Source organism: Hypanus sabinus, chromosome 4, assembly GCF_030144855.1.
Source record: "Hypanus sabinus isolate sHypSab1 chromosome 4, sHypSab1.hap1, whole genome shotgun sequence".
Taxonomy (NCBI): Eukaryota; Metazoa; Chordata; class Chondrichthyes; order Myliobatiformes; family Dasyatidae; genus Hypanus; species Hypanus sabinus.
Genome location: NC_082709.1, coordinates 72,204,466 through 72,229,514, shown reverse-complemented (window position 1 = coordinate 72,229,514; position 25,049 = coordinate 72,204,466). Strand labels below are relative to the sequence as shown.

General features: G+C 41.2%; 1 protein-coding gene and 1 pseudogene across 1 annotated transcript in view; one reads left to right on the top strand and one right to left on the bottom strand.

Moving 5' to 3' along the window:
* The window catches only part of LOC132392287 (cytotoxic T-lymphocyte protein 4-like), a 48,502-nt gene extending 31,381 nt beyond the window's left edge, over positions 1–17,121 (bottom strand). Inside the window, exon 1 of the mRNA XM_059966109.1 lies at positions 17,086–17,121. The gene's annotated coding sequence lies outside the window, so the exon portion shown is untranslated. The remainder of the gene's footprint in view (positions 1–17,085) is intronic.
* LOC132392126 (uncharacterized) lies at positions 7,930–23,448 on the top strand (annotated as a pseudogene).
* The last annotated feature ends 1,601 nt before the right edge of the window (positions 23,449–25,049 follow it).

The following is a 25,049-nucleotide window of genomic DNA, read 5'->3' as shown; positions in this document are numbered from 1 at the left end:
AACCCACACGGTCATAAGCAGAACATGCAAACCGCATACGGAGGCCAGGATTGGACCTGTGTGACAGCATCAGTAACAGGCTCCCATTGCTTACAGCTCAGGAGGCAGCCAGTGAAAGGTCACAAGCAACTGAAGAGTCATGACAGAATAGTAGGATGGAGAGCTCTGAGGTCGAGAAATGGATCTACAGAGCAGGTTAACAACAGCGTCAGGGAATTCGAAGGGAGACAGGATGGATTGAGAGAGAGGGAGATGAGTGAGAGAGTGAAATAGAAGAGTAAAGAGAGACAGACACAAAACACTGGAGGAACTCTATGGATCATGCAGCATCTGTACAGGGAAATGTACAGTAGATGTTTTAGGTCAAGGCCCTTTGAATTCTGACATCAAGGAGGCCATTCAGCCCATCAGCTCTAAGCCTTTGTCCTTTGGGTTGGAGATTTGAAGAAGCCTAGAGGAAGTGCCTCCTGTAATGCCCAAACTTGAGCAACAAGAGCAGGTTACAGATTCAGGGTTACTAACGTCCTGACTTACAGAATTCCAACTTTCCACACATTTTTCAAGCCGGCAATAACAGAGGCAGTCCCCAGTTTATGTAAATGTTTCATTCCTAGAACCGTCCCTAAGCCGACTACTCTGTAAGTCCAAAATATCCATTTTCTACAGCCAAATCACTGGGTATACTTAAAGCAGAGGTTGAAGGGTGCTAGATTAGTAAGGGGGGGGGGTCAAAGGCTACCATTAGAAGGCAGAAGAATGGGGTTGAGTGGAATAATAAATCAGCCATGACAGAATGGCGGAAAGGTCTCGATGGGTCAAGTAGCCCAAGTTCAGATTCAGATTCAGAAATTCAGTTTATTATCATTTATAAAACACAAGTACAATGCTGTTAAAAAATGCGACAATGTTCTCCGGAATGATATCACGAAAAAGCACAAAACAGACCACACAAGAAAAACCACATAATGTTTGGTAACCCCCAATCCAGAGTCCGGAGAGGCTGCTGCGTATTGATATCACGCTACCATCTTAGCACGTTCCCCAGAAAGGAAATACAAACCCATCAGACAAACCTAAAGCTACAAGACCTACACAAAACCACACAGTTACATATAGTTATAGTTAACATACAGTTTCAACAGTGCAGACAATACCATAATTGATAAAAGACTAACTGACAAAGACCACATAATTATAACACAGTTTCAACAGTACAAAGCAATACTGTAATCTGATAAAGGGCAGTCCATGGCACGGTTTAAAAGAAAGTCTCAAAGTCCCAACAGCCCATCATCTCACGCAGACGGTAGAAGGAAGAAAAACTCTTCCTGCCATTAACCTCCAGTGCCGCAGCTTGCCGATACAGCACTCTGGGAGCCCCGACCACAGCCAACTCTGAGTCCATCCAAAAACTTCGAGCCTCCAACCAGCCCTCCAACACCAAGCACCGAGCACCATCTCTGCCGAGCACTTCGACCCCGGCCCCGGCCGCCAAGCAACAGGCAAAGCCGAGGATTCCGGGCCTTCCTCCCGGAGATTTCTCCGATCGCACAGTAGCAGTGGCAGCGAAACAGGCATTTCAAAAGTTCCACCAGGTGTTCCTCCGTGCTTCACACGTCCATCTCCATCAAATCAGGATTGTACACGGCCCCTACTTACAGAGAACAGAAATTCATTCCTGGAGTGGCGCTGCATCATGCTGCCATCTTGGAAACTGCTTGGATTTATGGACATAGAGGTTTGGAGCTGATGGTCAGGGCTCAGCAGAAGGGTGGAAATTAGTGGAAATTATCTTAAGTAGAATCATCTGCACATCTATTCTGTTGTGTTTCCAAAGGATGTTAGGTGTTTCAATAAGATCTCACCTCATTCTCCTAAACTCCAAAGTGTGTAGATCTGATTTCTTTGGTTTCTTTGGTTTCTTTCCATCCCAGGAAGTGGTCTGGACAGTCTCTTCTGGACTGCCCCCAATGCCAGTATTTGGAGTACACGTACGTGGCTCCCTGAAAGTGGTGTGACAAATAGGGTGATCACAAGTAGGCTTTTTGTCACGCAAGCCTTCATCAGTTAGGGCAGTAAGTATGGAAGTTAGTACATTATGTTGCAGTTTCACGAGATATTGGATGGGATGCACCTGGAGTATTGTGTACAATTCTGGTTATCTTGTTATAGAAAGGACATTATTTTGCTGGAAAGAGTGCAAAGGAGATTTAAAGAAAGAGAAAGAGACATTAGCTTTATTTGTCATACGTAGATCGAAAAATAATGTACAATGAAATGCGTTGTTTTGCATCAAATCAAATCAGATTACGCTGATGGCAGCCCGCAACCTTCACCACGATTTAGGCGCCAACAGAGCATGCTCACAATTCACTAACCCTAACCCATACGTCTTTGGGATGTGGGAGGAAAACGGAGTGCCCAGAGGAAACTCGCACAGTCGGGAGGAAAACGTACAAGCGCTTTACGGACAGCGGAGGGAACTGAGTGCCGATCTTACAGCTAGCGCAGTAAAGCATGTCACTATCTGCTACGCTACATTGCCATCACAGGAATGTTGTTAGCACTTGAGGGTTTGAGGTTGGGTAGGCTGGCACCTTAGTCATTGCAGTGTGGGAGACTGCAGGGTCAGCTTATAGCAGTATGTAAAGTCATGAAGGGATTAGATCTGGATAGAGCTCTCAGTCTTTTTGCCAGAGAAAAGGAATACAAAAACTAGAGGGCACAGATTTAAGATGAGGGGGAATAATTTTAAAGTGACCAGAGGTTCAACTTCTTCATGCAGAGGGTTGTCAGTGTATGGGACCTCAATGTTTGAACCAATTCCACAACCTATGGACTCACTTTCCAAGACTCTACAACTAATGATCTCAGTAGTATTTATTTATGTATTTATTTATTTATTATGATGATGATGATGAAGCACCTGGTTTCCTTGGCTGTGTAAGTCTAGAGAAGACACTCACGTCCAGACAAGCTAAAGAGATTGAGATGGGTCACCTCACCCCAAAACCTAGTCTATGTGGATGCTGTGTAATTTGCTACCCTGTTACAAATTAATGCCACGAAATAACAGACGGTACACTGTATATGATTAAAGGAATTATATTATATTATATTAAAGGAATTAATCCCCAGCATCTTTTCTCTTCATCTCCCGCCATACACCAGCCCAAGCTCGACCTTATTGTTCCTCACCAAGAAAAAACCTCTGGATAATTGGATGGCACACATTCCACATCATCCTTTATCTTCAACAATAACCCACATAGGCTGAAAGCAGAGCAAATCGCTCTCTCAGAGCTATAGCATAACAGTACAGATGTGAACTCAGGCATTACAATTATATTTTGCGGTTTGCCTTCTTTTGCACATTGACTTTTGTCAGTCTTTGTGCGTCGTTTTTATTGATTCCATTGTATTTCCTTGTTCCACTGTGAATGCCTGCAAGAAAATTAATCTCAAGTTGGTATGTAGAGTCATAGAAAAGTACAATACAGAAACAGGCCCTTCAGCCCATCTAGTATGTGCTGAACCATTTAAACATTGATGAAGTGTTTTGAGAGGCTGGTGTGGAAGCATACAAACTCCTGTCTTAACTTGGATCTGCTTTAATTCATCTATCAAAGCAACAGGTCTACAGGTCTACAGTAGATGCTGTCTTATTGGCTCTTCACATAACTCTGGATCATTTGGACAGCAAAGATGCATACATCAAGGTGTTCTTCATCGATTACAACTTGGCATTTAACACCATCATCCCCTCAAAACTAATCAGTAAACTCCAAGACCTGGTCCTTTATACCCCCTTGTGCAATTGGATCCTGGATTTCCTCACTTGCAGACTGCAGTCAGTTTGGATTGGCAATAACATCTCCTCCACAATCTTCATCAGCACAGGAGCACTGCAGGGATGAGTACTTAGCCTCCTGCTCTACTCGCTTTATATCTGTGACTGTGCTCAGTTCTGGTCGCCTTACTGCAGGAAGGATGTGGAAAACATAGAAAGGGTGCAGAGGAGATTTGCAAGGATGTTGCCTGGATTGGGGAGCATGCCTTATGAGAATAGGTTGAGTGAACTTGGCCTTTTCTTCTAGGAGTGACGAAGGATGAGAGGTGACCTGATAGAGGTGCATAAGATGATGAGAGGCATTGATTGTGTGGATAGTCAGAGGCTTTTTCCCAGGGCTGAAATGGTTGCCACAAGAGGACACAGGTTTAAGGTGCTGGGGTGTAGGTACAGAGGAGATGTCAGGGGTAACTTTTTTGCTCAGAGAGTGGTGAGTGCATGCCGGCAATGGTAATGGAGGCGGTTACAATAGGGTCTTTTAAGAGATTTTTGGATAGGTACATGGAGCTTAGAAAAATAGAGGGCTATGGGTAAGCCCAGTAATTTCTAAGGTAGGGACATGTTGGGCACAACTTTGTGGGCTGAAGGGCCTGTATTGTGCTGTAGGTTTTCTATGTTTCTATGTGACTGTGAGACTAAATACATCTTCAACACCATATACTGTACAAATTTGCTGATGACACTGTTGTGGGCTGTATCCAAAATGCTGATGAATCAGCATACAGGAGGGAGACAGAAAATTTGGCTGAGTAGTTTAATAACAACAACCTCTCACTCAATGTCAATAAGACCAAGGAACTGATTGTAGACATCAGGAGAGGGAAACCAGAGGTCCATGTGCCAGTAATTATTGGAGGACCAGAGGTGGAAAGGGTCTGTAACTTTAAGTTCCTGTGTGTCACTATCTCAGAAGACCTGTCCTGGACCCATCGTACAAGTATAATTGTGGAGAAAGCACAACTGTGCCTCTACTTCCACAGGAGACTGCGGAGATTTGGCATGTCATCCAAAACTTTGGCAAACTTCTATAGATGTGTGGTGGAAAGTGTGCTGACTGGCTGCATAATGGCCTGGTCTGGAATACCAATGCCTTTGAGTGGAAAATTCTACAAAAGGTAGTGGATTCGGTCCAATACATTGGACCAGCCATTGAGCACGTCTACATGAAACATTGCCATAGAAAAGCAGCCTCCGTCATCAAAGATCCTCACCACCCAGGCCTTGACCTTTCCTCACTGCTGCCATCAGGTAGAGGGTACAGAAGCCTCTGGACTTGCACCACCAGATTCAAGAACAATCCCTCAATCACCAGGCTCTTGAATGAAATGGGGTAACTACACTCATTTAAGGACTCTGTTATATCAGAATCAGAATCAGGTTTATTATCACCGGCATGTGATGTGAAATTTGTTAACTTAGCAGCAGCAGTTCAATGCAGTACATAATCTAGCAGAGAGAAAAAATAATAAATTAAATAAAACTTAATATAGTAAACAAGTAAATCAATTATATGGTTACTTCAAACTAATTGTTTATTGCTATTTATTTATATCTGCATTTGCACAGTTTGTTTACAGTTTACTTTACTATTCTATACATTTGCTAAGTATGCCTTCAGGAAAAGAATCTCGAGGCTGTATGTGGTGATTTGTATGCACTCTAATAATAAATTTTATTTTGAACTTTGAATGTTTTGAACTTTAAACAGCCTCATCCCATTGGTCTGCACCTGGACCATAGCCCTTCATACCCATGTACCTACACAAGCTTCTCTTAAACATTAAAATCAAGCTCACATCCATACTCTCACAACCCTCTGAGTGAAGAAGTGCCCCTTCAAACATCACCTTTTGCCCTTAACCAATGACTTCTCGTTGTAGTCTCACCCAACCTCAGTGGAAAAAGCCTGCTTGCATTTACCCCATCTATACCCCAATCTATAATTTTGTATACCTCTATCAAATCTTCCTCACTCTTCTACATTCTAACCTATTCAACAGTCCTAACCTATTTAATCTTCCTCTGAAACTCTGGTCCTCCAGTTCCAACAACATCCTTGTAAATTTTCTTTGTACTATTTTCACCTTATTTACATCTTTGTTATAAGTCAGTGACCAAAACTGCACACTATACTCCAAATTAGGCCTCACTAACATCTTATACAATTTCAACATAACATCCCAACTCCTGTACTCAATACTTTGATTTATAAAGGCCAATATGCCCTTAGCACTCTTTACAATCCTACCTATCTGTGCCACCCCTTTCAATATGTTATGGACATGTATTCCCAGATCCCTTTATTCAACCGCACTCTTCAGTGCCCTACCGTTCACATGACCTCTCACTGGCGGGAAAATTACATCACTCCGCCATCACAAGACCATTACATCATGCTCAGCAGAGACTCAATTACATCATTGTCTTGTGACAGTCACAAGATACCCACGAGGTATGTAACAGTCTGCACTAAATTCCACCTGTCATTTCTTAGCCTATTTTTCCAGCTGGTCCAGATCCTGCTACAGTGCCCTACCGTCCTACCGTTCTGTAAGACCTCCCCTGGTTGGTCCTACAGAAATGCAAAACTTTGTACTTGTCTTGTTATGATCCAGCATCAATGAATATAATATTGAGACAGGTTTTGTTTATAAACAAATAAAACATTTATTAAATACTGCTTAATAAAAATGAAAAGTAAACAAATGACTAACTTAACCGGAAGTTAACTGCTATATGGCAACTTGAACAGTTCTTAAAGCGATAAATGCAAAAGTCCCAATGATTTACACAGTGAATTAGGAGAGACTTTCCTGAAGTAACAAATTCCTCGATGACATGACGTTACTGCTGATCCCAGGCGAAAAATGCCTTGCCTGAAGGATTCAAAATGAAGGAAATAAAATGGCTTAAAGGCACTGACCTTTCTTTGGTGAAACGCTGTGTCCAGCCCTTTCTGCTCTTACAGCAGGAACTATCTCGGATGCAGGTTACTATCTCTTCCGAATGAGGATTCAATAAGGTCAATCTTGTATTACTGATGACACCAACTTTACTCAATCCTTTGGGTCTCTGTACTTCCATATATCTTCACTCTCCCACTGGACTAAACTGCCAGCAATAACCTTTGAGACTTAAGGCAGAAAGTAAATCTCCACTTTAAAACAAAACTGCGTCATGAGATGAATACGCAGCATAATGGAATCACTGACGAATTAAGCCATGAACTGACCTGCGTCACAGCAAGGCTTTCCCCTTTTATACCTGTTGAAACAGGCCATCACATGACCTCTCACTGGCGGGAAAATTACATCACTCCACCATCACAAGACCATTACATCATGCTCAGCAGAGACTCAATTACATCATGGTCATGTGACAGTCACAAGATACCCACGAGGTATGTAACAGTCTGCACTAAATTCCATCTGTCATTTCTTAGCCTATTTTTCCAGCTGGTCCAGATCCTGCTACAGGCTCTAATAATCTTCCTTACTGTCAACTACTGCCCCAGTATTGGTGTCATCTGCAAATTTGCTGATCCAGTTTACCACAGTATTTATCATCCAGATCATTGATACAGATGACAAACAACAATGGATCCCAGCTCCAATCCCTGCGGCACTCTACGAGTCACAAGCCCACAGTCAGAGAGGTTCTGTTACTGTGCTTTTTGTGTTTAGTGTTTGGAGTACAATAAATGAGTTGCTATGATTTTTTTTTTACATAAAATGCCTCACTTTGTTTTGTTTGTGAAAACCTGCATTGGTAACTGAAACTCTAGGGCGATTCCAGAGTTATTGGATACGTTGGCCAATCAGTCGCTTTGAAACTGCCAGTGTCTTGGGAGAAAAATGCCGTTGCATAATTTGTGAAAGCTGAAGCCCAATTTGCACTGCGAGAAATCACCACCAAAGTTCTCTTGGGGCACTAGATGGAGTAAGTTGCATTTTGGCTTTGCTCCGTTCATTTTTCAATTTTTTTTACCACCCTTTCACTATCTATATTAAAGTGTTTATGACATTTTTATATGCCTGAACTTTGATTTTTAGTCGGTGGAAATGAATACCAGAGGGCAAATGGCATCAGCCAAAGGCAAGGAATCCGGTAATGGAAGTGGAAGGAAAGAATGTGACTCCAAACAACCTAAACAGTCTCCACTCTCTTTGGAGGCTATGTCAAAGCTCCTGGATGATAAAGTCGATAAAACATTTTCTACTTTGGAAGCATTGTTAAAGGAGATCGAAAGCAGACTGGGAGCACTTACGCAGGAGAGTGAAAAACAACAACGACAAATTTCTGAACTCGATAAAGCTGGAAGACAGAGATCGTAGATTGGATGTATTGGAAAAGAAATTAACTTCAAACACTTAAACACTAGAACAGTATAAACTCAAGATTATTGACCTGGAAAGTTGCAGTCATAGACACAACCTGCGAATAATAGGACTCCGTGAAGATGTTGAGAGTGGTGACCTTACTAAATTCTTTTCTCAATTTTTAATGGACGTGTTCAGCTCTGAAGCACTCTCTGCTACCCTTATTCTTGACCGTGCCCACCGTGCTTTAAGAGCAAAACCTCCTAAAGAGTTGAAGCCTCGACCTGGTATACTCCGATTCCACTATGTCCATACCAAGGAGCATTTAATTCGAATTGCCCATCAGAAAGGGGTTATTGAACACGGAGACCTCAAATTTCATCTGGTTGAAGACTACTGTCCTGAGGTAATGCGAGAAAGATCGCTTTTTAAACCAGAGATGTCTGAGCTTTATCAAAGCAAGTTTCAACCAGCTCTGCTATTTCCAGCTTGTTTAAGGGTTGTTCTGCCTGACAAATCATGTAAATGGTTTAAATCCACAGAAGAAGCTCATCAATTCCTTGAGGACCAACGTTCCATCCCAGCTGTCTAATAAATTTACTGTTTCTTTGTATTCTTTTGGCTTATAAGTTAATAACCAGTTCGTACATCTGGACTTTTGAAGTTTGAAGATTTTTGCCCTTGGTTTGATAACACTCATACTCTGTTTTGGAGAATGGATGTTTAAATGCTTTTAAGTTAAAGTTCCTTTTTTCCCTTTATTATTTTATTTCATTATTTTCAATAGTTTGTTTTTGAAAATAATTAAGAATTTGATTTGGTGATTAATTATTTTTCCCCTGAAATATTAATAAGATTGTATTCTGCTTCACTTTTCAAGTTCTCACCTTTCAAAATGTTTTGCAAACAGCTGATTTTTTTAAACATTTATTTGGTGTTTTTTATGGCATTCCTTTCTCAATGTTTTGACTATTGGTGGCATTTTGCAATCTACTCAATTTTTTTCATGTCTATATTCATTTGGTTTATAAGTTAATAACCAGTTCATAGATCTGGACTTTTAAAGTTTGAAGATTTTTGCACTTGATTTGATAACACTCCTACTTTGTTTTGGAGTATGGATGTTTATCATGCTTCTATGTTAAAATACTTTTTTTCTTTATTATCTTATTTTATTATTTTCAATTGTTCATTTTTGAAAATAATTAAGAATCAGATCTGGTGTTTGATTGTTTTTTCCCTGAAATATTAATAAGATTGTATTCTGTTTCACTTTTCAAGATTTTGCCTTTCAAAATGTTTTGCAAATAGCTGTTTTTTACATTTGTTTGGTGTTTTTTATGGCATTCTTTTTTCAATGTTTTGACTATGGGTGATATTTTGCATTTTTTTCAATTTTGGAGATTTGCCTTCAAGAGCGTGGGGGTAGAGGAATTTCTAGTTAGCTTTCTGGGTGTTTATTGGCTAGTTTTTGGGCTTTTGTGGGTGAGGGGTGGGGCTATTTTTAGTTTAGTTTTTTTCATCTGGGCTGATCTGAAACTACAAATATGTCTGAATTGTCCTAACTTTCCCCTTTAAACCTTTTTCCCTCTTCCTGATTCATGAGTTTTTTATGCAGTAAAGATAACCCTTTACATACCATATGGTTTATTCAAATAAAATGGATAATATTATTAACTTTGTCTCATGGAATACTAATGGTTTGAATCATCCGATTAAAAGGAAGAAGATTTTAAAAGTTTTTAATAGATTGAATGCTCAGATTAGTTTAGACCAGGAAACTCATGTGAGTAAAGAGGATAATCAGCATTTTTTAGGTTTTGGAAAGGCTAACAATTTCACTCTAATTCACAGGCTAAGGTGAAAGGTGTATCTATTTTTATAGACTCCTCAATTTCATTTGTTCACTATGAAACAATCTCAGACCTGAATGGTAGATTTCTATTAATTACTGGTTTACTTTATAATCAAAAAGTTGTTATGGTTAATATCTATGCACCAAATGCTGACTATCCTGAATTCTTTAAGCATTTATTTGCATCTCTTCCTAATTTAAATGAATATACGTTGATAATGGGCAGAGGTTTTAACTGTTGCCTGTATCCCTTGATGGACAGGTCTGCATCAAATTAGGTACTTCCAAACAAATCCGCTATTTTTATTAGTTTCTTTTTAGTTGACTCCGGAATTTTAGAAATTTGGAGGTTTTTATAACCTAATGATAAAGAGTTCTCATTCTTTTCTCACGTATATCATAAATACTCTAGAATTGATTACTTTTTTATCGAATCTCAATTAGTTCCGTCTGTTACTGCCTGTGAGTATGATGCAATCGCTGTTTCTGATCATGCACCCTTGAAACTATCAATCAAATTAACTGATGTAACTTTTAGTGCTAGACAATGGCGGTTCAATTCTGCTGTACTTCAGGACTTAAACTTTGCTAACTTTATTAAAGAACAGATTGCCTTTTTCTTTTCAATTAACTTTATGGAAGAAATTTCAAGTGGGATATTATGGGATACTTTTAAAGTATACATCCGTGGGCAAATTATTTCATATTCTGCCGGATTGAAAAATGAATTAATAATGAAATATGTACATTGGTTGACAAGAAATTGATAAAAAATATTCTGCTGCTTCTAATCTTGAGCTTTATAAAAAGAGAGTTGAACTTCAGATGCAACACAGTTTGTTATTAACATCTCTGATTGAAAATCAATTTCTTAAAACTAAGAGTTATTTTACATATATGGTGATAAATCAGATAAATTACTGGCCAAAAAGTTACTTTGGCTAAATGTCAGATTATTAATGTTCGTAAACGGGATGGTATTTTGACGACTGACCATGATGAAATTAATAAATCTTTTCAAGAATTCTATACCTCTTTATACCAATCAGAATTCCCCAATGATTCTACCATAATGCATGAATTTTTAAGGAAATTGAATATTCTGAAATTACCACTTAATGAACATTTAGCATTAGATGCACCCATCATGGAAGAAGAAATAAAGAAAGCAATTTCTTCGATGAATTCTGGTAAAGCACCTGGTTTGGATGGCAATACAATAGAATTTTAAAAATCTTTTTCAAATCTACATTTTCCTTGGTTATGAAGAATATTTAATGATGCCTTATTTATAGGTAAATTACCACAATCCTTTTATGAAGCATCTATTTCTTTAAATCCTAAAAAAGATAAAGACCCCACTGAATGTGCATCATATAGAACTATATCCTTGTTGAATGTGGATTCCAAAATCATTTCCAAAATATTGGCAATTAGGTTGGAAAATGTATTGCCACAAATTGTCTCTGATGACCAGACAGGATTTATTAAAAAGTGTCACTCGTATTTTAATGTTAGGAGGTTAATGAATATTGTATATACTTCTTCATCTAAAACTCCAGAATGTGTTATTTTGCTTGACACCAAGTAGGTGTTTGATAGAGTTGAATGGGAATATTTATTTAACACGCTTGAGAAATATAATTTTAGCCCAAAATTCATATCTTGGATTAAATTGATATATCATATACCTTTGGCTTCTGTACTTACCAATAATCAGAGATCCCGCTTTTTCAGGCTTTTTCGAGGTACTAGACAAGGCTGTCCTTTAAGTCCTTGATATTGCCTTGGAGCCCTTGGCAATTGCTCTTCATGATTCACCCAATATATTTAGCATTATTTGTGGGAATCGGACGCATAAGGTATCACTATATGCAGATGACCTGTTATTATATATCTCTAACCCAGAGAAATCCATCCCTGCAATAATATCACAACTTGCTCAGTTTAGTAGTTTTTCTGGTTATAAATTGAATCTTACTAAGGGTGAGTTTTCCCATTAAATATGCAAGTTCCAATCTTTAGACAATCACAATTCAAACTGGTTGCTGATTACTTATTTGGGTGTTAAAATTACTAAGAAGCATAAGGATCTATTTAAAATTAACTTTTTACCCTTAATTGATCATGTTAAACAACTGCTTATTAAATGATCCCCATTGTCCTTATCATTGATTGGTAGAATTAATGCTATTAAGATGATTATTTTACCTAAATTTCCATATCTATTTCAGGCGGTACCAATTTTCATTTCTAAATCCTTTCTTGATATTACTGATTCTAAAATTTCTTTATATTTATGGCAGAATAAAAATCCTAGGTTAAGTAAGAAATATTTACAGAAATCAAAAAAGGATGGCAGTTTGGCATTGCTGAACAAGATTCTATTGTTGGGCAATTAATATTTGATATTTAATGTTCTGGATACAAGATTGGGATGAAATTCATTGTCTATGATGGGTGAACCTTGAGTGCGAGTCATTACAGGGGTTCTCATTGGCTTCCATCTTAGGGGCCTCGCTTCCCTTTGCGCTTACTAAAGCTTACTGAATAAACAAATAACTAATCCATTTACTAAACATACAACATGAATATGGTTTCAATTTTGTAAATTTTTTGGATTGAACAAATTTATCCTATCAAGTCCTATTATATCTAATTTTTTCTTCCAACCATCCAGAATTGATAAAGCTTTTCTTTTATGGAAAATGAAGGGAATAACATGTTTTCGTGATTTATTCATGGATAACATGAATAAATGTCTTTTGTCTCATGCCTTTTGAATAGTTGTCTAATAAATATAATTTGCCTAGATCACATTTTTTCAGATTTTACAGATTAGAAACATTTTGAATGCTATTTTATCTACTTTTCCAAAATCACATCAAACTAAAATTACAGAAAAATTTTAGGTTTAAACCCCTAATTTACTAACCCACGTACCTGAGTACCCCCATGTACTCCTCGATGTCCCTGTTACTATTGGGTAGCCAGTGGAGTTATTGACCCCTTCCTTTTCCTAACGTCCACCCACAGAGACTCCGTAGACAACTCCTCCATGACTTCCTCCTTTTCTGCAGCCATGACACTATCCCTGATCAACAGTGCCACACCCCCACTTCTTTTGCCTCCCTCCCTGTCCTTTCTGAAACATCTAAAACCTGGCACTTGAAGTAGCCATTCCTGCCCCTGCACCATCCAAGTCTCTGTAATGGTCTCAACATGATAGCTCCAAGTGTTGATCCATGCTCTAAGCTCATCTGCTTTGCTCATAATACTCCTGGCATTAAAGTAGGCACATCTCAAACCATCGGTCTGAGTGTGTTCCTTCTCTATCACCTGTCTATCCTCCCTCCCGTACTGTCTCCAAGCTTTCTCTATTTGTGAGCCAACCTCCCTTTCCTCTGTCACATCAGTTCAGTTTCCACCCCCCAGCAATTCTAGTTTAAACTCTCCCCAAAAGCCTTAGCAAACCTCCCCGCCAGGATATTGGTCCCCCTGAGATTCAAACCTTTTTGTACAGGTCACACCTGCCCCAAAAGAGGTCCCAATGATCCAGAAATTTGAAACCCTTCCCCCTGCTCCAATCACGCAGCCATGCATTTATCCTTCACCTCATTGTATTCCTATACTCACTGTCACATGGCATAGGCAGTAATCCTGAGATTACTACCTTTGAGGTGCTGCTTCTCAACTTTCTTCCTAACTGTCTGTCGTCTGTTTTCAGGACCTCCTCCCTTTTCCTACCTATGTCATTGGTACCAATATGTACCACGACCTCTGGCTGTTCTCCTTCCCACATCAAGATATCATGGACGCGATCAGGAACATTCCGGACCCTGGTGCCTGGGAGGCAAACTACCATCCGTGTTTCTTTCTTGCGTCCACAGAATCGCCTGTCTGACCTCCTTACTATAGAGTCCCCTATCACTACTGCCAACCTCTTCCTTTCCCTACGCTTCTGAGCCACAGGGCTGGACTCTGTGCCAGAGGCACGACCGCTGTTGCTTCTCCAGGTAGGGGATTTCCCTCAATAGTACCCAAGCAGGAGTACTTATTGTCAAAGGGGACAGCCACTGGGGTACTCTCTAGCATCTGCCTCTTGCCCTTCCCTCTCCTGATTGCTACCCACTTATCTGTCTCCCCAGGCCCTGGTGTGACTGCCTACCTATAGCTCCTCTCTATCACCTCCTCCCTCTCCCTGACTAGACGAAGGTCATCGAGCTGCGTCACTAGCTCTCTAATGTGGTCCCTAAGGAGCTGCAGTTCGACGCACCTGGTGCAGATGTGGCCGTCCGGGATGCTGGGAGTCTCCAGGACTTCCCACATCTGACACCGAGCACAGAAAACCGGCCTCACACACATACTCCCCTTCTGTCTGTACTCTACACAGATAACCTACCTCACCTCGACCCTTTATCGCCAAAGCCCTATTGAGCCAAAGCCTTCCTACTCCATCTCTCTCTACTCTGTTGCCCGCTTCTCCGACACCTGCTGTATAAATCTGTCTTCTTTTTAAACTCTTCTCACAATTCTCATTGGCTGACCTCCATGCGCTTGTGCAGTCGTGGCCCGTTCAAACTGCTGAAGAAATAACCTGATTAAGGAAGTTAAGGAAACTTTTCTGAACACATTTGACAAACTCTATCCAATCTAGTCTTTTTCCAGTATGAGAGTCCCAGTTAAGATGTGGAAAGTTAAAATCACCTTCGATAGCAACGTTATGTTTCTTGCAACAGTCTCCGATTTCTCTACAAATTTGTTCCTCTAATTTATAAGGACTGTTAGGTGGTCTATACCCAAAAGCCCATTAATGTGGTTATATCTTTTTTCCCATTTCCACCCATAAAGCCTCAGAAAGGAGCACAAGATAGGGTTGTGCATGGTCACCACTACTCTTTGCGTTATATCTGGAACCATTAGCTCAATACATCAGACAAAATGAAGATATCAGGGGAATTACTATTAAAGGGACAGAGCATAAATTGGCTTGTTATGCGGATGACATTTTGATCTATCTAGGGCAACCAACATACTATTCACCTAAATTGATGCAATCCTCTGAACAATATGGTCAATTATCAGGATACAAGATCAACATAGATAAAACCCAATTACTTTCATATAGCTATAGCCCACCAAGAGAAATTGAAAGTCGATGCTCCTGGGCATGGCACGCAGAGTCTTTCAAATATTTGGGCATCATTATCCCAAAAGATTTGGCAAAATTATCAGAATATAATTATCAGCCTTTATATAAAAAAATTAAGGAAGATGTGGCAAGATGGAACCTGATTCCTTTTTTCAGTCTCAGTTCAAGGATTGAGTCTATTAAAATGAATATACTGCCCAGACTGTTATATCTCTTTCAGACCCTACCAATAAAGATTAATCAAAATCAATTCAATGAATGGTACAAGATGCTATCAAGGTATATTTGGCAGGGTAAAAGGCCTAGAGTTTGTCTCAAAACTTTGCAATTAGCAAAGGAAAAGGGGGGATGGGGCCTACTTTCTCTTAGAGATTATTATTTTGCAGCACAGTTGAGAGCTGTGATATGTTGGTGCAACCCATCATATGACGCTCAATGGAAAAACATTGAGGAGCGGGTACTTCCCATCCCCATACAGTCAGTTTTGGTTGATAACAACCTGCAAAGGTACATAAATACTATTGATAACCCATGGGTGAAATTGACTCTTAAAATATGGAAAACTACTATAAAAGAATATAATCTAGAGGGGGATATTGCAATTCTTAAATGCTGTGCATTTGACTTGGATTTTACACTAAATAAATTGGATGCTAGATTTAAGGACTGGACAGCTAAAGGAATAACAGTCCTTTGCAACATAATGAAAGAAGGAACACTGTTCAGTTTTGAAATGCTTAAAGAGAAACACTTATTAGAAAAACAAGATTTTTACGGTATTTACAGATGTGACAATATGTTAATAAGATGCTTAAAAATGTAACCAAGGCAAGTATATGCCTGATAGAGCTCTTTAGAAAAGCATATAATTTAGATAATGGTAGTAGAATCATTTCAAGTGTGTATAAGGGTTAGTCAAATCTTAAGACACATTCGACTTCATACATTAAAACAAAATGGGAGAAGGAAGGAGGGATAATTACATCTGTGGAAGAATGGACAATATGGAGGTATCAATGGAAGTGTACCAGTTCACAGAAATGGAGGGAGTTTGGATGGAAAAACTTGATAAGATATTTTATTACACCCTCTCAGAAATCCCATTATGATAGTAACCTCCCTGTTTGCTGGAGAAATTGTGGAAATCAAAATGCAAATCATTATCATATTTTTTTGAGACTGCCCTGTTATCAAAAACTATTGGAGGGGGATACACAATACCCTACAAGACATCTTTAAATGTGAAATACCCTTAGAGAGTAAGACCATATATTTTTGGTATATACCTCAACAATGGTTGAAAAGAGATAAATATTTAATGAATATGCTACTGGTGGCTGGTAAAAAGACTCTTACTAGGAAATGGTTATCACAGGAAAGCCCAACTTTAAATACATGGATGGAAATTACAATGGACATTTACAAAATGGAGAAGATAACAGCATCTGTTAATCATAAGCTGGAACAATTTGATTCATACTGGGAAAAATGGTTTAACTACATAATGCCTCATAGGCCTGATTTTATTCTCACAAATCAAAGGATCTGTTGTAAAAAAAAAATCACTCCCTACTTGTACATAGTTCTTTCCTTTTGCTTGATTTTTCTTTCCACTCTTTTCTGTAAGTGTATACCTCAGATAAATACTTTGTGGAGATTTGTGATATATATGATTATATGATATATATGTACAATGTCTGAAATACATCTTATGGAAATGTTTGATGATGAGCTTCAATAAAAAACTTACAAAAAAAAGAGAAAGAGTGATGTGCTACGTTTCTGCATGTGGCTGGAGCAGAGGCAATAAAGGTTTGCAACACGTTTGTCTTCCAAGATGATGAGCAAGATAAAATTGAAGTGTTGAAGAAAAAGTTTCAAGATTACTGCGAACCGAGAAAAAACCTACCATACATCTGACACATGTTTTCCACGAGGGCTCAAGGACAAACAGAGACCATAGATGCTGTAACGTTCTCCTTCGGGTGTAACGAAACGCCGAATTTAACGTCCGGATAAACCACAGCCAATGCAAACCAGATCGCAGTAAGATTAACCATTTACTGTTCACTCTTCACATTAACATATGGTGAAAACTGTTGATAAAACAATACAAGATTGATACAGTATTTGTTCCTTCCTTAATATCACATTTCAAGTGTAAATACTTGCAAAGGTGACTATAACTACATTACACTAAGGTGCAGTATACAGGGAGAGTTTACCTGCTCCATTGACTACTTTAAATACACTTCCATGCAAACTATCCGCGACTCTTTAACTAACGAAAGCATAAACATTATCTACCGTCGTTACCTCTAACAGGATCAGCATTAACATCTTAGTTCAATATATCGATTATCTATTAACTTACAGCGTTGCTCTCACTGTGATTTCTCATGCCTGCAAACAGCTTGTGCTCAGGTGAGCCTCGTGGAAAGCCCCCACCCTCGCGCTAATTTCAAACCGGTGTTTTCCCACAAGACGCGGCGAAACCGGATGTGACGTCATCGCATGCCGATATATTTTACATGCAATGAATATACTTTAAACACTTCTAATTCTAACTAGAAAATACTATTGAATGAATCACTAAGCGAAAATATTATAAACTAAATAACTGTCGTAAAGACAGCACACTCCCCGCTTGACCTTCGTAAGGTCACAATGAGCAGAGTACAAAACTTAGTCTCTTAATCAGTCATTGGGTAGAAGTAGAATAACTTCTGTAACTGGCCCTTGGTAAATTTTCACATCGCCTTGGTCGGTAGTCTTCAATTCGATCTTCCTGACATGTCCATCCCCGATAGGGAATGTAGCAGTGATTCTGGCCGTTGGCCAGCTGTTGCGAGCGACTTGCTTGTCCCTGAGCAGGACTAAGTCTCTAACTTGAAGATTCCTGCGGGGTTCTGTCCACTTTCGTCTCTGTTGCAACGAGGGTAGATATTTCTGTCTCCAGCGGGACCAGAACTGATTTGCCAGAGCCTGGACTTGTCTCCATTGCTTTGTGTACAAATCCTTGTCTGAGAAGTCTCCTGGTGGAGGAGGTGCTCCTGCCTTCTGCGTAAGGAGCGTTGATGGCGAAAGTATAAAGGGGTTTTCTGGGTCAGAAGACACAGGTAGGAATGATTGTGCGTTTATAATGGCTGTGACCTCTGCCATTAGGGTGCACAGTACCTCGTGGGCCAATCGGGTGCGTTGCTGTATCTCAGGTTTCCTTTTCCAGGTTTTCCGTAAGGACGTGAACCGTTTGACTGCCTGCTCTTTGTTATCTGGTGAGCGCTGGCGTGGTTCTCTGATTGGCAATGGGGCAACCCCATTATTTGCTTCATCTCTGAAGACCTTGGTGTCTTTGATTTTTAAAGAAATGGTATCTTGAGCTGATTGTGCAAGTTTGTTGTCATACTTCGTTAGAGCGAAGACTGACTGGCCCAGCGACTCGTCGCTTGCCTCGCGCTTGTTAACGCCTTGTTGTGCTTCCTTGATGCACGGGACACTCGGGCAGGGTTGAAAGATTGAATGGCGGCCACTCTCTAGCACATTGGTCTTGAGTGTGTTAACCATCGGTTTGTGTACGTCACCGAGACACACCTCTCCTATCACCACCCAGCCCAGATCCAGACGTTGCGCGAAGGGGGCGTTGAGTGGTCCATTGATCTGCTGCCTAACCTTGTGTACCTGGATAACATCTCTTCCTAATAGCAGGAGTATTTCCGCTTTCGGATCCAGTTCTGGGATGTGTTTGGCGATGTGGTGGAGATGCGGCTGGTGTAGCACCGCACTTGGTGTCGGGATCCCAGCGCGGTTATTCATGATTTCATTGCACTCTAAGAGCGGAGGGAGACAGATGACGACTTTACCATCCAGGGACTCGATCTGGATGCCTTCTGCCTTCCTTCCTTGGGTTTCCATGTTGCCTGAGCAAGTTTTGAGGTAGTATGGGAACCGCTCACTCTCAATGTTGAACAATTTAAAGAACTCTGGACTGACTAGTGAACGATTGCTCTGATCATCCAGAATCACATAGGCTTTGATGGCCTTGTCTTTGGCTCCTTTAGGGTACACCTTAGTGAGGCAGATCTTGGAACAAGAACGACTTGACTGAGCTTGACCGCAAACTTCTGTACAGTTCGTGCTGACAGCTATTGACCTAGAGTGAGCCTCTCCCTCCCCGCCGTCCTGTTGTGGGGGTGAAGGAGCGCTCTCGGTTTGTGGTGACAGGTCGGGATGCATGGCCTCGACGTGATCTGGGCTGCCACATTCCGGACACTTCACGGCGATCGTACACTCTCTGGCGAGGTGAGAGGTTGAGGAACAGCATCTAAAACATATTCTTTTCTCCTTGAGAAGAGCCGTCCTCTCTTCAAGGGGTTTTTCCCTAAACATTCTGCATGCTTTCAGGGGGTGAGGTTTGTTATGCGATGGACAATACTTGCCAGGGTCGTTGTTAGTTGTAAGGGCTTCGGTCTTGAGCACTGACACGGGTTTATCAATGTTGAAAACATTCGAAACGGATCTGCCTGGCTTGGTGTAAATCGAACTGCTTCCTGGACCTACAAGGCTAGGGTCGTTTCGCCTCTTCGCCTCCTTGCACACAAACCTAGTGAGGTGCTTAAAGGGAGGAAATCGACCATCGTGGTCTTCCTTGTACTCTGAGGCAACAGTCAGCCACTTGTCCTGCAGCCCAAATGGAAGTTTGTCCACAATTGGTCTAATCCCGGATGGAGTATCTAGGAATACTAGACCAGCTGAATAGCCATCTTCTTTGGCGCCTTGGATCTCCATGAGTAAATCTCCGAATTCTCTTAACTTAAAGTGATCTTTGGCTGACACCTTAGGAAAGTTTTCCAGACGTCGATATAGCGCCGCTTCAATAATGTCGGGGGCCCCATATCTCTCCCAAAGTCTCTCCCACGCTTCGCTTAAGGCTAGCTCAGGTTTGTTGATGTACACTGAACGCATGCGTCTCACCTGGTCGCGTGATTCTTTCCCCAGCCATTTCGCCATAAGGTCCAATCTTTGGGTTGCACTGAGCTGGATCCCGTCAATCACGTTGGTGAATGTGGAGAGCCAAGCACGGTAATTTTCGGGTTTATCGTCAAACTGGTACAGACCCGAAGTGACGAGATCCCGTCGTGCTAAATACTGCAGCGTGGGATCGGCTGCAAGCGGCATGCGGGCTGGAGAAGTACGTTGACGCCTATATGACTGAGAACGCACGTTTCTCATGGAATTTGCCATCCTGGATTCAACCTCCGCGTCTCTTCGCATCGAACTTTGTAACTTTGGTGTCAAAGTATATCGGTTGTCAGCTCTTTCATTCTTGACTTCATCGCGGGGCCGCGAGGGTAAATTCTCTTCCTCGTAGCTGGGGAAGTTATCGAATAGGTATGGAGAGGGGAGACGGGCCTGCCTGTCTGCTTGATATTGTACATAGTCGCTCGTGCGTTCCAGTCTGGTCCTTTCTAAAGCAGAACTTGTTTCGGTCAGATCACGCGACCCTTCAGCTTCTTCTATGTACTCTGCTTCCACCATGGCAGCTTCTCCTTCTCTTTCTAGCTGCAGCACATGCAACTCTGTCGATATTTTTGTCATTTCCAACTGGGTTTCGGCTTCTCTGGCAGCCTCTTCTCTTTGTCTGGCAGCCTCTTCGGCTTCTCTGGCGGCCCTTTCTTTCTGGATTTCGGCTTCTCTGGCAGCCTCTTCTCTTTGTCTGGCGGCCCTTTCTTTCTGGATTTCGGCTTCTCTGGCAGCCTCTTCTCTTTGTCTGGCGGCCCTTTCGGCTTCTCTGGCGGCCTTTTCTTTCCGGATTTCGACTTCTCTGGTGGCCTGTTTCATTTTCAAAACTGCTTCTTGTTTGGTGTAATGCAGTCGCATCTTGGCGGCTTCTGCCTTGGCTCTTGCCTGTGTGGACTTACTTGATGTTGTTCTACTGCCCTTGTCGCTGGGCGCCATCGACTTGATCCCGGATCGAGCTGACATTGCAGCACTTGGAACACCTGATAACGCCCGGGTGGGCTTACTTGATGTCGGTTTACTGCCCCTGTCGCTGGGCGGCGTCGACTTGATGCTGGATTGAGCTGACATTGCAGCACTTGAAACACCTGATAATGCCGCCTTTTCACTGTAACGTTCTCCTTCGGGTGTAACGAAACGCCGAATTTAACGTCCGGATAAACCACAGCCAATGCAAACCAGATCGCAGTAAGATTAACCATTTACTGTTCACTCTTCACATTAACATATGGTGAAAACTGTTGATAAAACAATACAAGATTGATACAGTATTTGTTCCTTCCTTAATATCACATTTCAAGTGTAAATACTTGCAAAGGTGACTATAACTACATTACACTAAGGTGCAGTATACAGGGAGAGTTTACCTGCTCCATTGACTACTTTAAATACACTTCCATGCAAACTATCCGCGACTCTTTAACTAACGAAAGCATAAACATTATCTACCGTCGTTACCTCTAACAGGATCAGCATTAACATCTTAGTTCAATATATCGATTATCTATTAACTTACAGCGTTGCTCTCACTGTGATTTCTCATGCCTGCAAACAGCTTGTGCTCAGGTGAGCCTCGTGGAAAGCCCCCACCCTCGCGCTAATTTCAAACCGGTGTTTTCCCACAAGACGCGGCGAAACCGGATGTGACGTCATCGCATGCCGATATATTTTACATGCAATGAATATACTTTAAACACTTCTAATTCTAACTAGAAAATACTATTGAATGAATCACTAAGCGAAAATATTATAAACTAAATAACTGTCGTAAAGACAGCACAGATGCCTATGAAACAGGTTTGAAGAACAGTTCAGATAACTGCATGATTCTGTAATACGCGACAGGATTGTATGTGGCATACGAGATGATCAAGTGAGAGGCAGGCTATTGAGAGAGGTGGATCTTACATTAGAAAAGGCAATTGATGTTTGCCATGCTAGTGAGATCACGTCAAGTCAGGTTAAAGTGCTCAATGAAGAGACTGAAGTGCACAAAATAAAAACTGGGAAAAGTGACAAGAGTAAGACAAAACCAGTTCCACAGGATGATCAAAAGGAAGTTAACTGCAACAGATGTGGCTATAAACATGGATACAGAAAATGTCCAGCCTTTGGTCAGACACGCGAGTTATGCCAGAAAAGAAATCACTTTGCAAAGATGTGCGAATTGCAGGAGCATACAAGGAAAATGCATGCTGTGGAACAGAGTGAGAGCAACAGTGACATGTTCATTGGCACAGTTGAAGTGGAACAGGAGGTATGCATCAAAAACATTGACAATACAGAGATGGAGGATGAAGATGATTGGACTCAAGTTCTGATAATAAACAGGAAGAATGTGACATTTAAGTTTGACACTGGGGCGAAGTGTAATGTAATGTCAGCAGAAACATTCAACTCACTGGACATCAGAGGAAGACTGAGAAAATCCATCTGCAAGCTTGTTGGATATTTCGGCCACAAGGCAGCATCATTGGGAAAGAAAACACTCACCTGTGTGTATAAAGGACAGAAACACAAGATAGAGTGTGAGATTGTGCAACAGCATGTTTTGGCAATACTAGGCAGAGCAACATGCATAGAGCTAGGCCTGGTGAAGTGAATCTATGGTGCTGAGAAAGAAAATGACTTTCTCAAAGACTTTGCTGACTTGTTTTCTGGACTAGGATGTTTACCAGGGAAACACCATATCCAGATTGATCCAACTGTTGCACCAGTCGTGCATGCTCCGAGGAAGGTTCCAGTAGCTCTCAGGGATCGAGTAGTGGAGGAGCTACACAGAATGGAACAGATCGGAGTCATAACGAGAGAAATAGAACTGACCAACTGGGTGAATAGTATGGTGATAGTGGTCACAGAGAAAAAGATGAGGATTTGCATGGATCCACAAGATCTCAACCGAGCCATCAAAGGACAGCACTATCCTCTGCTCACGGTTGAAGAGGTTGTCTCCTGCGTGCCTAATGCCAAACACTTTTCAGTATTAGACGCAAATCAATGTTTCTGGCAGTTCAAGCTGGATAAAGAAAGTTCCAAATTATGCACTTTCAACATGCCCATAGGGAGATATCATTTCCTGCGTCTACCCTTTGGGATTACTTCTGCATCAGAGGTATTCCAGAGGTCAGTGGCACAAATGATTGAAGGCCTGGATGGGGTGGTCAGTATCATTGATGATTTGCTGATATGGGGTGACGCCATTGAGGAGCATGATCAGAGATTGAGGAAGCTCCTGGAGAGAGCATGTACAACCTAAAACTGAACAAAAGTAAATGTAAGATCAAAACTACAGAGATCAAATACATAGGTCATGTACTCAGTGCTGATGGGCTAAAACCAGATAATGAAAAGGTCAGGGCTGTGATACAGCTACCACCACCTGAAGACAAGCAAGGACTATTGAGGTTCATGGGCATGATAGAGTATCTTGCCAAGTTCATTCCCAACTTATCGGAGGTCAGCGTTCCACTTTGAAAGCTACTAGAGAGCAACACTGAATGGCATTGGGAAGATGAACAAAAGAAAAGTTTTGACAAATCGAGAAGGAATTACTCGCCGTAGTTTATGGGAGTGAGAAGTTCCACCAGTATGCATGTGGCAAAGAAATCCAGGTTGAGAGTGATCACAAACCACTTGAGAGCATCTTCAAAAAGCCACTTCATCAAGCTCCTATGAGGCTGCAAAGGATGCTTCTCAGGCTACAGAGGTACACTCTCACAGTCACCTATAAGCCAGGAAAAGAACTGCACATCGCTGATGCTTTGAGCCGTGCTTACCTCAAAGAGCAAAAGAAAGAGTTACTAGGAAGAGAGCTGGAGGTCAACTGGATTACACTTCAGCTACCCAACTCTGAGGAGAAGTTGAACATGTTCAGGAAAGCGACTGCAGATGATCCTGAAATGCTAAGAGACATTGCAATGAATGGATGGCCAGCAGAAAGAAAAGATGTTCCAAAGGAAATGCAGAAATACTGGACATTTAAAGAGGAAATTAGCTATGCTTCAGGACTAATGTTCAAAGCGGCAAAGCTCATCGTACCAAATCAAATGAGACAGGAAATGCTCAGCAGAATTCATGAGTCACTCCTAGGGATAGTGAAATGTAAAGAAAGAGCAAAGGACATTTTCTATTGGCCAGGTATGTCAACTCAGATAGAGTACAAGCAAATAAAGCAAAAGAGGTACTATGACAGACATACAAGAGAGTTGCCAGATCTGCATACAGGTGAAAATGTCAGAATACCGAGAGGAGACACTTGGCAACCAGTAGTGGTTGTGAACAGACATCAGCAACCAAGATCCTTCATAGTTCACACGCCGGATGGAAGAGTCTACAGGAGGAACAGAAAGCATCTGCTGAAGACAGGCGAGAGGGAGTTTCCACGTACAGATACACAGGACATTTCCACAGACACAGACATGGAAACAAACGACACCAAGAGTGATGCAGACCGCAAAGACACAGAGGTCACTCGAGAGACTGACTCTAATGAAGGACAAACACAGTCACAGTTGTGTTACACAAGGTCTGGGAGACAAGTCAAACTTCCAGCTGGATACAGAGACTAGATCGGGGGTCGGCAACCCGCGGCTCCGGAGCCACATGTGGCTCTTTTACGTCTGTGCTGCGGCTCCCTGTTGCTTTGGGAAATAATTGGTCAGTATTTAATTAAAATGTATTTTATGTTAGTTTGTTAGTTTTTGAAATGTAATTCTAAATTTGAAGATTATGGTGATCTTGTACAATCTAAATAAGACGTTGTGGCGACCCATTTCCTGACACATCCGAACCGGCTCACAATTAGCCAGCGTTCAGGCTAAGGGAGATAGCCTACGGGGTTTGTGAGTACGTGTCTTT